This window comes from Lepidochelys kempii, chromosome 2, assembly GCF_965140265.1.
Source record: "Lepidochelys kempii isolate rLepKem1 chromosome 2, rLepKem1.hap2, whole genome shotgun sequence".
In the NCBI taxonomy this organism is placed as follows: Eukaryota; Metazoa; Chordata; order Testudines; family Cheloniidae; genus Lepidochelys; species Lepidochelys kempii.
The window spans coordinates 168,426,278-168,439,052 of NC_133257.1; positions in this window are offsets into that span (position 1 = coordinate 168,426,278).

Below are 12,775 nucleotides of genomic sequence, written 5' to 3' on the forward strand. Positions count from 1 at the left end.
CGGGTTGCATAGAGCAGCAGCTACTTTTCAACATCTGTTGGTCTGACTACTCCAACCACAAATATGCGACAGCATACTTGGACAATGTAGTCATTTATAGCAAGGATTGGAAGTCCCATATGGACAAAGTAGCTGCCAACTTTCAATCACAAAGGGGAGCCAGGTTAACAGCCCATAGTGCCTCCAAGGAACTGATAGTGAGATAAGGAAGACTGCAAGCCCTTGAGCTCAGGACTGATTAATTTGTTTTATGATAAAATCGATGGACTGGGTTAATTTGAGCTGAACAGAGCAGAGCCAGTTTGGCAAAAGTGGGTTACCCTTTGACAGGTCCCTTTATGGAGATAGACGAGACAATGTAGGGCCTGATCCTAAGCCCACTGAAGTCAATGATTTGAAGGGATCATGTCTGGCATAATAGTTCAAACCACCACCATTTGTAATGACACAAAGGTCAGTTCACTCTCAAATTGGACAGCATGAACTGGCAAATCAAGCTTGACAGGTTTAGTTATTAAATTGTTTCTAGACTCTTTAAATTGTTCATCCAACTCTAATTATACTCTGTCTGTAAATGAGCAGAGTGCCTACTCTGTGTTCACAGAGACCATGATCTAGTGTCCAAATTCATCTCCTTCCTGGGGTCTCGCTCCACGGTAACTCAAAAATAGCTAGCCGTACATTTTTGGTTGAAAAATGGCCTTGACTACTGTTAAATAAAACAAAGTGAAGTGATGTTATTAAAGAGATTACAAATCAGCAGGAAAATATTCTATTTTTTGTTTGCTGTAGGATTTTTAGAATATAGAAATAGAAGACACCCAACGATTCTGTGGAAGTTAGGATACTGGAGGTGCACTCAACTTCCAGAATGCAGACTTCAGTGAGCAAATGAGTAGGAAAGTGTGGTAGCATCTAAGGAATTTGGAAAGAAAGTAGGTGTCTGCCACAAAGACTAGTCAGAATCAAGTAATCTCCAAGCACATACCAGGTTTGCAACACTGTAGTTGCAGAATAAATGAATGACAAGTTGTTTATCTGACATTGTTCTGCAGATGGCTCCCCCACCCCAAGAGTGATTTGTTTTGTTTTGTTTTAACTCCCACTGAAGGACGAGGTGGGGGTGCCAAAATGCTAGGTTAGTGTATAGTAATTGCTAGTTGGCATTTCACAGAGGTCAGTCTAGGAATCCTGCTGCTAGGCACCAAGGGTTTATTCAAATTTGATGATACAAACTCAAAAATATGCTGTCATTCATTTCCGAAAATTCTCATTTGGGAGAGGAAACTAAAGAAGATACTAAGGGAGAAAAAGCTGATTTTGTAATATTTCTAAGCTACCAGACACTAGAAATCCTGTTCTTGCAAAATTTCCAGCCCTATTTCTTAACAAAAGATTTTGGAAATGATTTTTATGTGCATCAGGACTTTGGGGGCTTATTCAAAATGAAACAAACCTACCAATCTTTGCTTACACTTTACCTCTCACTGTCAGTCAAGCACTTTCTCTCACTCTCCAGAAGGGGTGGAAGTCCTGTAGAGGATTAAGTGGTTTCTAGCAGCACTGACTATTACACAGATTTCTGTTTGGTAATCTGCTGTTCTTTGAGGGGAGTGTACTCTGTAGTCTTTCCTCCAACCCCAATCCACAAAAGGTAGCAACACCACTTCCTCATCAGGAAATTCCTCTTTCCTTTGCTGCTCTGTGCATTGCACAGAGGCTTTTGGCCAAGAGTGAAAGCAGTGATTTCAGGTGAAACAAGTGTTTGATGCACAACACAAAGGAAATGCCTTTAAGAGACACCTTTGCAGAGAATAAATGGCAGATTCTCTGCAACTTGAAGTCTTTAAATCATGATTTGAGGACTTAAGTAACTCAGCCAGAGGTTAGGGGGGTCTACAACAAAAGTGGGCTGGTGAGGTTCTGTGGCTTGCAATCTGCAGGAGGTCAGACTAGATCATCATGATGGTCCCTTCTGGCCTTAAAGTCTAGGAGTCTAAATGCTCAGTGCTTTCTGAAAACTGGGTCCCCTTTAAAGGTATTTGGGCACCTAAAAATTAAGTCACCCCAAAACGGTTTGTTTTACTTGGCCCTATATCCTTCCTCTGGGCAAATTCCCATTGATACCAATGGAAAATGTACTCATTGTTTGGATATAAATGGCAGTTTTGCCTGAGGAAGGACATAGGTTCCAATCCTTTCTGATAGGAGGACTCCAATGACCTCCCAGGATAACTCCTGGGGAAAAGAGATGTATCAAAATTTCTGATCTCCAGTTTCAGTAAGAAGGCAACTCATTTCACCAAGTTTTAAAATCCAGTTGGCTAACATTTTAAAATACTAAATCATTACAGATTGTGATTTAAAGTGCATATGGGTGGGGGTAGGGATTCAAAAGCACACAGCCTTGGCCTAATTCTGCTCCCACTGAAGAACACTGTAGACTTTCCTAGGTTCAGAAGTTGAACTCAACCACTTGTGGTGGTTGAGTTTTGGAAACTTTTTGTTCACCATTAATTTCACTTTCACAAACCTTTACACTTCTAGACTCCAGATGGCAGTAGGTGGTCTCAATTTTGTAAGAACACACTGGGCCAGCACCTCTCAGGAGAGACTCAGAATATTACAATATCTAGCTCCAGAAATAGAAATACCTAAATAGTGCAAGAAAGACTGTTCTTGCTGTAATTCTGGCCCAACTCAGAAGCAGATAGAACAGGTCTTCATGAATGATTTCCAGTACTGAGAGACTTCCAGTTCTAGAATTATAGAAGTAAGAAACTTGGATAAGCATATCTGAATATTTTTGGGAGCTTATTCAAACTGAACCAAATCTTTTGTTGTTTGCCCATCATAAAAATGCAACATTAAAAACTCTTTTACCGATACAAACAAATAGTTTGTCTAGTTCAAATAAACAAGATAATACTGCGCTTTGCAAGTGGTGTTGAAAGGCCTTTCAGATCATAAAAAAACAAAGCATCAATAGGATTAGCCAATTTAAAAACAGGAGTAGAGAGTCTTTCGGTGTTCCCCAAGTACAAACATAACCGCTTCAGTAATATGAAATCATTTGGTTAAAAAAATTAAAGATTAATATCAAAAGTACCTTATCACCTGGGAGGTGGGAATGGAAATTGTTGAATGCAAACAGACTGACCCTTCCTGGATTCATTTTTCCACTGCATGTGCCAGGAGGATTCATGATGTGCGAAAAAACAGACTGAAGTCATTTGATGTGACAGGTGCATGAGCTTCTGCAGATCAGACACGTGTCTGAAGGGACCTTTCCAGATTAAAGTACTTGGAAAGAAACAGATTAAAAGCAAGTGTCGGGCTTTCATTATACACAGTACAAAAAATGCAATAGACTATTTTGATCACCTACCACACAGAGGAGTAATGCATGAAATTATGCAGGTTAGGCAGTTTGTTATTAAAGTGTGTATTCATTTAATATATATTGCAGTTAAGCAACCATATAAACAAACTACTAGGTGGTGCTAGTTAATCTCAAGAGTTGTGTTTTTAAGCAATAGTTTGGGTGAAACCTTCACAGCAGAGTTGGTGTGAAATAAGCAGCAGCAAAGATAGTGCAATTTGGTAATCACTGCTTCTTGACTCCAGATAGGGATTTACATTAGCTATACACAACATGGAGCGATTGGAGCATATGAATTTATAAAACGGAGGTGTGGACTGGTCTTATTAAGGCATTTTTAGTACAATGCATCCCTTCTGAATTCTACTGTCCTAATATTGGCTGAAGGGAAGGTTAGTTCAGGCACAAGAGATATTCCACTCTCAGCTGGAGTAACTGATGTGCAATGACTCTCCGTACATGAAGAGCCCTAAAGGAGATGGGCATATGTACAGAATATCAATGCACACATCTGAAAATGTAAAGGTCATAAAACAATGCAGACAACCACATTGATGTTCTGCCATCCGGGGAGGGTATGTCCCCAATATCACCACCAGAGCAGAGAAACATGATCTGAGATGGAAAAAAAAAATCATTCTGATATCTCTACTGCTAAACCAGAAGAAGATATACAGTAAACTCATAGCAGTTCATGGAAAGTTCGAGATACTTGTCTGAGGTCATCGGCTAGTCTGAATTAGTAGAAGCTAGATGTGTGGGATGCTCTATATCTAAGTCCCCAACCAAGCCCTCCAATTAATTGTTGGTGCTGTAGATAGCCATCTCCTAACACACTTGATCAGAAGTGTTCCCAGTTACCCTCCCTGCCTCAGTTTCAGGGAGTACAGGCATTCGCCCTCTGTGGTTAACACCTGGAGTGCTCAATCACATCTCAGGACTGCAGTCATCACCTGTCACTGGGCAGGGACCCTTGAACCAACTAAGTTCTGTCTTTGTCTCAAGGTCTATGGAAAACCCACTTGGAACCAGTATACGCAAACCACAGGGATTGTACCAATCTGAAGTTGTTTATATTCTTAATGAACTGCTTCAATCACCCCTTCTGCTCTGCCACACACATACACACACGCACAGTCTCTTTTTAGCGCCTGTAAGAGCTGTGGTAACTCTCCCCCATTGAGCAGGGCATAATTATAAACAATAATAATTAATACAATGGTCCCTGAAGCTACTGCATGAGATTGAAATACTTGTCAACCCCCCAGAAGAGGACATGGGAAAACTCTGCAAGTAGCTGAAGCTATTTTCACTCTGTCTCTTCACAGAAGTTTGATCACACCTTTCTCACACAAAGAATATGTGAGGAGACACTGCAGAACAAGAGGGATATGTAGGAAACAAAAGACCACCTTCATGGAAAACTCTCTCACTGACTTGCTTTGGGAAGTAATTTATGATTGCTTAGGTATTTCATCATAGCCATGTGTGGAAGGCTCTCTTAACGTTACTGTTTCTAGAGCTGCACAGCCCTACTTATTCCTTTTCCAGATAGCAATGGTTCTCTGGTTTTCCTCATATAATTGTCTTATTCCAAGTCTAAGTTAAAAGGGGAACTGTTCTTTTAAAGCACTCTGAGCTACAGCTTGGAGCTGAAGGTAGTGCTGCTAATAATGTCCTGGTCTCACCCTACTGGGCAGGGGTGCAGGTTTAACCTCTTTAGAAGTGAAAGTTTAGGCTTCCCGTCTTGAGACATTAGGAAAAAACATTTCCATTGTCGCTTTATAAGTTTGCTTTCCAACTTTTACAGTTATAGAAGGTCTAGTGTTAGAGAGCAGTTGCTGAATGAGACTGTGAAGCCTCCCATTAGCAAGAGTAGGATGGCAAACCTTGGAGAGCATTTAGGCCATCCCATAATCATAGAATCATAGAATACAAGGGTTGGAAGGGACCTCAGGAGGTCATCTAGTCCAACCCCCTGCTCAAAGCAGGACCAATCCCCATTTTTTGCCCCAGATCCCTAAATGGCCCCTCAAGGATTGAACTCACAACCCTGGGTTTAGCAGGCCAATGCTCAAACCACTGAGCTATCCCTCCTCCCAAGATAAATAAACCTCTCTTCCCCCTCTTCCCAATCTGCCTCTCCCAACAGCCCCAAAAGAGTCCCCAGGTTCACTTGTATTTGGATGTCCTATACAGGAATAGGCCCAATGGCCTGCAACTCACCTTTCTCTCAAAGCTTTTGCAACCAGCCAGCTAGCCTGGTACCCCCAAAACAACTGCTGTCTTTTAGGATTTGGCAGAAAGGCACTTAGCCTTTCTCGACCTTCATGCTGTGTTTTGGGGGTGCCTGCTTCAGATTCGCTTTCCCACCTTTTTCAAAGTTTCAAATCCCTGCCTTTATTTCCCCCTCGTTAATGGGATTCTCCATCTCCTCCTAAATCTCACTGGGCAACGAGTGATTAACTGGGTATGCACTCCATCACACACCATTAGGAATTTTGAGACATACATACAACATGTAACCAAAGCTTGTAACCATATATGGAGCACAGGTAGGGTGATGGCTTAGCATTCCTGCAATCTCTGTCTCCCATCTGGTTCAGGCAGAGTACCAGGATCTAACAAGTGTCCTTTATATTTCCCCCCCCCTCCTCCTCAAGGACTGAGTCAGACCAAATAGCTCATTTGTTTAGTAAATCCATCTTAGATCTTTATTACACATGCCTTCTTCCTTGCTAACTGCAACTGTCATGCCACACGCATCAGAGACTAACTAGGAGCAAACAATCAAACTCGTGTTTTCTCTTAGACACCATGGTAATGTGCACTCTAAAATAACCTAGACAGAGCTGGGGCAAGGATGAGCCACCCAGGAATAAGAGAAAATGTAACAGCTGCTAAAAATACTTACCAGCTAGAAGAGATTGGGGATGCAACCAGCAGCAGCAGCCTCAAATTCCATCTAAGGGATATAGCTGCCTGTCTGTTGGATTTAAAAAGACCATCCATCTCAAGAGCACTCTCTTAAAAGATACTATGAAAGTGAACCCATTCTTAAGAGTTCAGTAATGATTAAGGCCCAATTCTGCAAACCCATACACTTTCTTACCATCAAAAGCATATAAGTATAGACTAGAAATAAATTTGATTCACAAAAAGAGCCTATTTCAGTTCAAAGAAATGTAAATTTAAAGGCAAGGAGGTTTTAAAATCAAGGAAGTTTCACAAACAGATTTATCAATAAAGTTGAGACTAAAACTTTGCCTTTAGCATTTTAAGATAAACTTTAGAGAACCCATTTATGAATGGATCTTTCCATTCACCCTTTGGTTCACTGTGCAGGCAGGCTGACTAAGCAAGGCTAAGAATCCCAAACATCTCTCTCTGCCAGCTGGACACAAGGGAGTCTTGCGTTACTCCACCCTCTCTACAAGGATCCTGCTCACAGGCTCTAAAGGACAGCAGGCTGAGTTTTTCTACTCCTGCCAGACACTAACTAGTCTCCAGGACCATCTTATCAGCCAATATCTATTTTAATTATTCCTTCAGTCACAGAATATCAGGGTTGGAAGGGACCTCAGGAGGTCATCTAGTCCAACCCCCTGCTCAAAGCAGGACCGATCCCCAATTAAATCATCCCAGCCAGGGCTTTGTCAAGCCTGACCTTAAAAACCTCTAAGGAAGGAGATTCCACCATCTCCCTAGGTAACGCATTCCAGTGTTTCACCACCGTCCTTGTGAAAAAGTTTTTCCTAATATCCAACCTAAATCTCCCCCACTGCAACTTGAGACCATTACTCCTCGTTTTGTCATCTGCTACCACTGAGAACAGTCTAGAGTTCCTCTTTGGAACCCCTTTTCAAGTAGTTGAAAGCAGCTATCAAATCCCCCCTCATTCTTCTCTTCCGTAGACTAAACATCCCCAGTTCCCTCAGCCTCTCCTCATAACTCATGTGTTCCAGTCCCCTAATCATTTTTGCTGCCCTCCGCTGGACTCTTTCCAATTTTTCCACATCTTTCTTGTAGTGTGGGGCACAAAACTGGACACAATACTCAGATGAGGCCTAACCAGTATCGAATAGAGGGGAACGATCACATACCTCAATCTGCTGGCAATGCCCCTACTTATACAGCCCAAAATGCCATTGGCCTTCTTGGCAACAAGGGCACACTGTTGACTCATATCCAGTTTCTTGTCCACTGTAACCCCTAGGTCCTTTTCTGCAGAACTGCTGCCGAGCCATTCGGTCCCTAGTCTGTAGCGGTGCGTTGGATTCTTCCGTCCTAAGTGCAGGACTCTGCACTTGTCCTTGTTGAACCTCATCAGATTTCTTTTGGCCCAATCCTCCAATTTGTTTAGGTCCCTCTGTATCCTATCCCTACCCTCCAGCGTATCTACCACTCCTCCCAGTTTAGTGTCATCTGCAAATTTGCTGAGGGTGCAATCCGCACCATCCTCCAGCTCATTTATGAAGATATTGAACAAAACCGGCCCCAGGACCGACCCTTGGGGCACTCCACTTGATACCGGCTGCCAACTAGACATGGAGCCATTGATCACTACTTGTTGAGCCCGACAATCTAGCCTACATTTGCTTTTCACAGACATCTGGAGCAGGGTAACTGGCCATCCAGACTGTCCTCTTAGGCCTTAAAGGGCCAGTACCTTGCTACAGTAGCCTTTTACACCTCCTTTGCAAGTGCAAATAACTACACTAGGAGTTCCCAAACTTTTTGATGGCACAATCACATTTTAAATGATCTATTTTCTCCCGGGATACCAGAGAAAATAGAGGATGCCATTTTGAAAAACAAAATGGCATCCTCCACACAGTGTGACCTTGAATGTACAGCACGTGAGAGGTCATGCCACATGGAGGACGCTATTTTGCTGTACAAAATGGCATCATCCACACAGCATGATCCCATATGCCTGGGGTGTGCAAGGTCACGCTGTGTGGAAGATGCCATTTTGTAGAGTAAAATGGCATCCTCCATGCATCATGACCTCGCATGCACCATACATGTGAGGTCATGCTGTGCAGATCAAAATGGTGTCCTCCGCACACTAGGGATCACTGAAACCCCATTTGCTGGCACTTGGGGTCACAACTCAGAGTTTGTGAACTGCTGAACTACACAAAGTACAAGATAATGGAGAAGTAGGTCCAAAGGTGGAAAAACTTAGAAAAGTTGGACTTATGATGGGATATATAAATCTTTTGCTGGGGAAGCTTTTTCTTAAAATAGTGTTAATAGGTTAAGTTATGTATAATCACATGTAATACAGCCAAAGGCTCCAAAATTCCAGAACAGGGCATCTCTGTGTTGTGAGGAGTGGGAAGTCCTGGGGCACTGTATGTTCTTTTACAAACCACCTTATTTAAATTCTTGGGAGTCTCTAAAAAAAAAAAAAAGTGCTTCTCAAGGGCCTGCTTTTCAGAACTAATTTTGGAAAATGTACTGTTTTGAAAAACAGTTGCTTCCAGCTAGATGCGTGTTGTCTTGAGTTTCTCAGATAAATCTGCAATTAAAATATAGCAATTCAGCTGGCTGGATTATATCTTGTAATCATTCTACTGGCGTTACTTGAATTCATGTTTGTAGAATGCACAGTAGGGTTAGTTTTTTTGTGAGGCTGATGTCTTGGATTACATGTTTTCAAGAAACCATGGCCAAGTTACTGTTTGTCACATGAAGTTTCTCCTCTTGCAATCAAATGTGATGCCTACAGAAACATCAATAATATTCAGGTAGTGAGCGATGCTATGACCATTAATTATCAGGCTGGTGCCTAGTCTTTCATTATTTCCTTACATTCTCCCCTGTTTGTTATAGCTAACTGGTCTATGGTCTTAAACTTTGTACATCTTTGTGTGCAGGGGCCATCAGTTTATAGGATTATAAAATGCTGAATATAATGGGGCACAATCAAATCAGTTAGAACATCAGGGCTGGCATTAGATACTTGTAGTTGCTCTGATCTCACCAGCCCCCTAATCCATGGGGTTAAAGTGTGGTTCTACACTGACTAGTTACTATCTAAAATGGCACCATTCACTCTATAAATCTGCTCCCCTTTGTGGACAGAGTCATTGCAACGGGTTGGATCATGGAAACCCCATTGGGACTGCCATCTGATGTGCACTCACTACCTCTGAGCCCATTTTCCCTGGCAGCTTCGGACTTCAGTACCTTGCCTTGTTTGAGCCAGACACGCTTGCCTGCTGTAAACACAGAACCAAGTCTGAACCACGTCTCCCACAAGCTGCAGGCTTAACTGAAAAACAGCTTAAGAAGTGCTCCTGTCTCCAGCACTCAGATACCCACCTCCCAATGGGGTCCAAACCCCAAATAAATCCAGTTTACCCTGTATAAAGCTTATACAGGGTAAACTCAAATTGTTCGCCCTCTATAACACTGATAGAGGGATATGCACAGCTGTTTGCTCCCCCAGGAATTAATACTTGCTCCGGGTTAATTAAGAAGTAAAAAGTGATTTTATTAAATATAAAAAGTAGGATTTGAGTGGTTCCAAGTAATAACAGACAGAAGTAAATTACCAAGCAAAATAAAACAAAAACATGCATGTCGAAGCCTAATACCGTAAGAACCTAAATGCAGGTAAAACTCACCCTCAAAGATGTTCCAGTAAGCTTCTTTGACAGACTAGCCTCCTTCTAGCCTGGATCCAGCAATCACTCACACCTCTGTAGTTACTGTCCTTTGTTCCAGTTTCTTTTAGGCATCCTTTGGGGGTGCAGAGGCTCTCTCTTGAACCAGCTGAAGACAAAATGGAGGGATTTCCCACGGCGTTATATATAGTCCCTCTCTTGTGAGTATTTTTGTATTTTCCTATGCAACATCACAGCCCCAAGATGGAGTTTTGTAGTCACATGGGCAAGTCACATGTCCATGCATGACTCAGTTCTTTACAGGCATGGTTCCAATGTTTGTCTGTTTCCAGGAAAGCTCAGATGTGGATTGGTGTCTATCAAAGTCCATTGTCAGCTTAAGTGTTTCTTGATTGGGCACTTACTGAGAATAGTCTTTTCTCAGGAAGCTGACCAAATGCTTCACTAAGGCTACTTAAAATCAAACAAGTACATAGCCAATATTCATAACTTTGAATACAAAAATGATACATGCATACAGATAGGATGAATATATTCAGTAGATCATAACCTTTGCAGAAATGTGTTACATGTCATATTTCTATAAAGTATTATGGGATGCAACGTCACAGTCATATCTACCATTTTTGGTTTTAAGAAGAGGTTTTAATCAGGGCTGTCAAATGACTATAAATTAATCATGATTAATTGCATGATTAATAGTGCTGTTAAACAAAAGAATACTATAGTTATTTTTGGATATTTTCTACATTTTAAAAAAATATATTTATTTCAGCTACAACATGCAAGACATTTACATGACAGATCCATGTGTCCCTTCATACTTCAACCACCTTTCCAGAGAACATGCATCCATGCCGATGATGGGTTCTGCTGAATAACCATCCAAAGCAGTGCGGACCAATGCATGTTTATTTTAATCATTTAAATGCTGCCAGTAGAAGGTGGATTTTCTTTTTTTGGTGGTTTGGATTCTGTAGTTTCTGCATCCAAGTGTTGCTCTTTTAAGACTTCTGAAAGCATGCTCCACACCTCATCCCTCAGATTTTGGATGGCGCTTCAGATTCTTAAACCTTGGGTTGAGTGCTGAAGCTATCTTTAGAAATCTCACATTCGTACCTTCTTTGCATTTTGTCAAATCTGCAGTTCTTAAAACTAACATGTGCTAGGTCATCATCCGAGACTGCTATAACATGAAATATATGACAGAATGCAGGTAAAACAGAGCAGGAAACATACAATCCTTCCTCAAGGAGTTAAGTCACAAAATTTAATTAATGGTTGTTTTTTTTTAAACGAGAGTCATCAGCATGGAAGCATGTCCTCTGGAATGGTGGTCAAAGCATGAAGGGGCATACGAATATTTAGCATATCTGGCACGTAAATACTTTGCAATACCAGCTAAAAAAGTGTCATGGGAACACCTGTTCTCACTTTCAGGTAACATTGTAAATAAGCAGCAGGCAGCATTATCTTCTGTAAATGTAAACAAACTTGTTTGTCTGAGTGATTGGCTGAACAAGAAGTAGGACTAAGTGGATTTGTAGGCTCTAAAGTTTTACATTGTTTTGTGTTTGAGTGCAGTTATATAACAAAAAAAATCTACCTTTTTAAGTTGCTCTTTCGTGGTAAAGAGATCGCACTACAGTACTTGTATAAGGTGAATTGAAAAATACTATTTCTTTTGTTTATTTTTTCACAGAGTAAATATTTCTAATAAATATAAAGTGAGCACTATATACTTTTTATTCTGTGTTAATGAAATGTTTGAAAATGTAGAAAAACATCTAAAATATTTAATAAATGTAACTTGGTATTCTGTTGCTTAATAGTGCAATTAAAATTGATTTAAAATCACGATTAATTTTTTGACTTAATCATGTGAGTTAACTGCAATTGACAGCCCTAGTTTTAGTGCTTTGCTTTTTTGAAACTTGTGTTAGCAGTGCAGAACCAAGAGTGAGTTGGGTTCTATCCATTGTGCACCATTAGATTTGTTTACGAAGCTCCTATGTGCTTGATCAGGTCTTAAACACCCAACCATATGGAAGGAAATGGGATTGCACACATGATAATAAGCTGTACTTTAGCACTTTTAATCCTTAGATTTCAAAATGTTCTACCAAGAAAGGCAAGTACCACTAAAAGCATAGTTTGGACAGTAGGATATTTCTATTTCTTTCATATCCCCTGAATAAGAGTTAGCTGGACTCTGCTAGCCCAGTTGAATCTGTGGAAATACTTTTTTTTAAGTAAGTCTTACGTGTGTCTATTACATTTTGTATGTAAATTGTTGGGAGACAAAAACAAACAAACATGGAACCCAGCCATGTATTTCTTTAATTAAAAAAAACTAAAAAATAAAAAATTCAATTTTCAATGTAGTACCGCACTTTGAAGTGCATGTAGCTCCCTCTGAATAAAATGACACTGATTTCAACTGGGGGGGGGGTCTCATTCTCCAAGGAGTTAGGGTTTAGACTGAGTATTTCACAAACTTTGTGAAAGGTGCAATGGTCTGATGCTTGCACAAGAGGTGGTGGTATGGGGCAAGGCTGTATATATTACTGTCAGGTACAGGGATGAAATTTTAATAAGTTACCATATAATTTATGCAGAAAAGGCTCTGTAAAGGGAGCTTGTGGAAACAATAGTGATGGGTTGATCCTTTTAGGGGAAATCTAACACCATCCCTCTAACCACAACCCAATACACTGGAGGGTACCTATTACTATTTAATGTACACTAATACTTC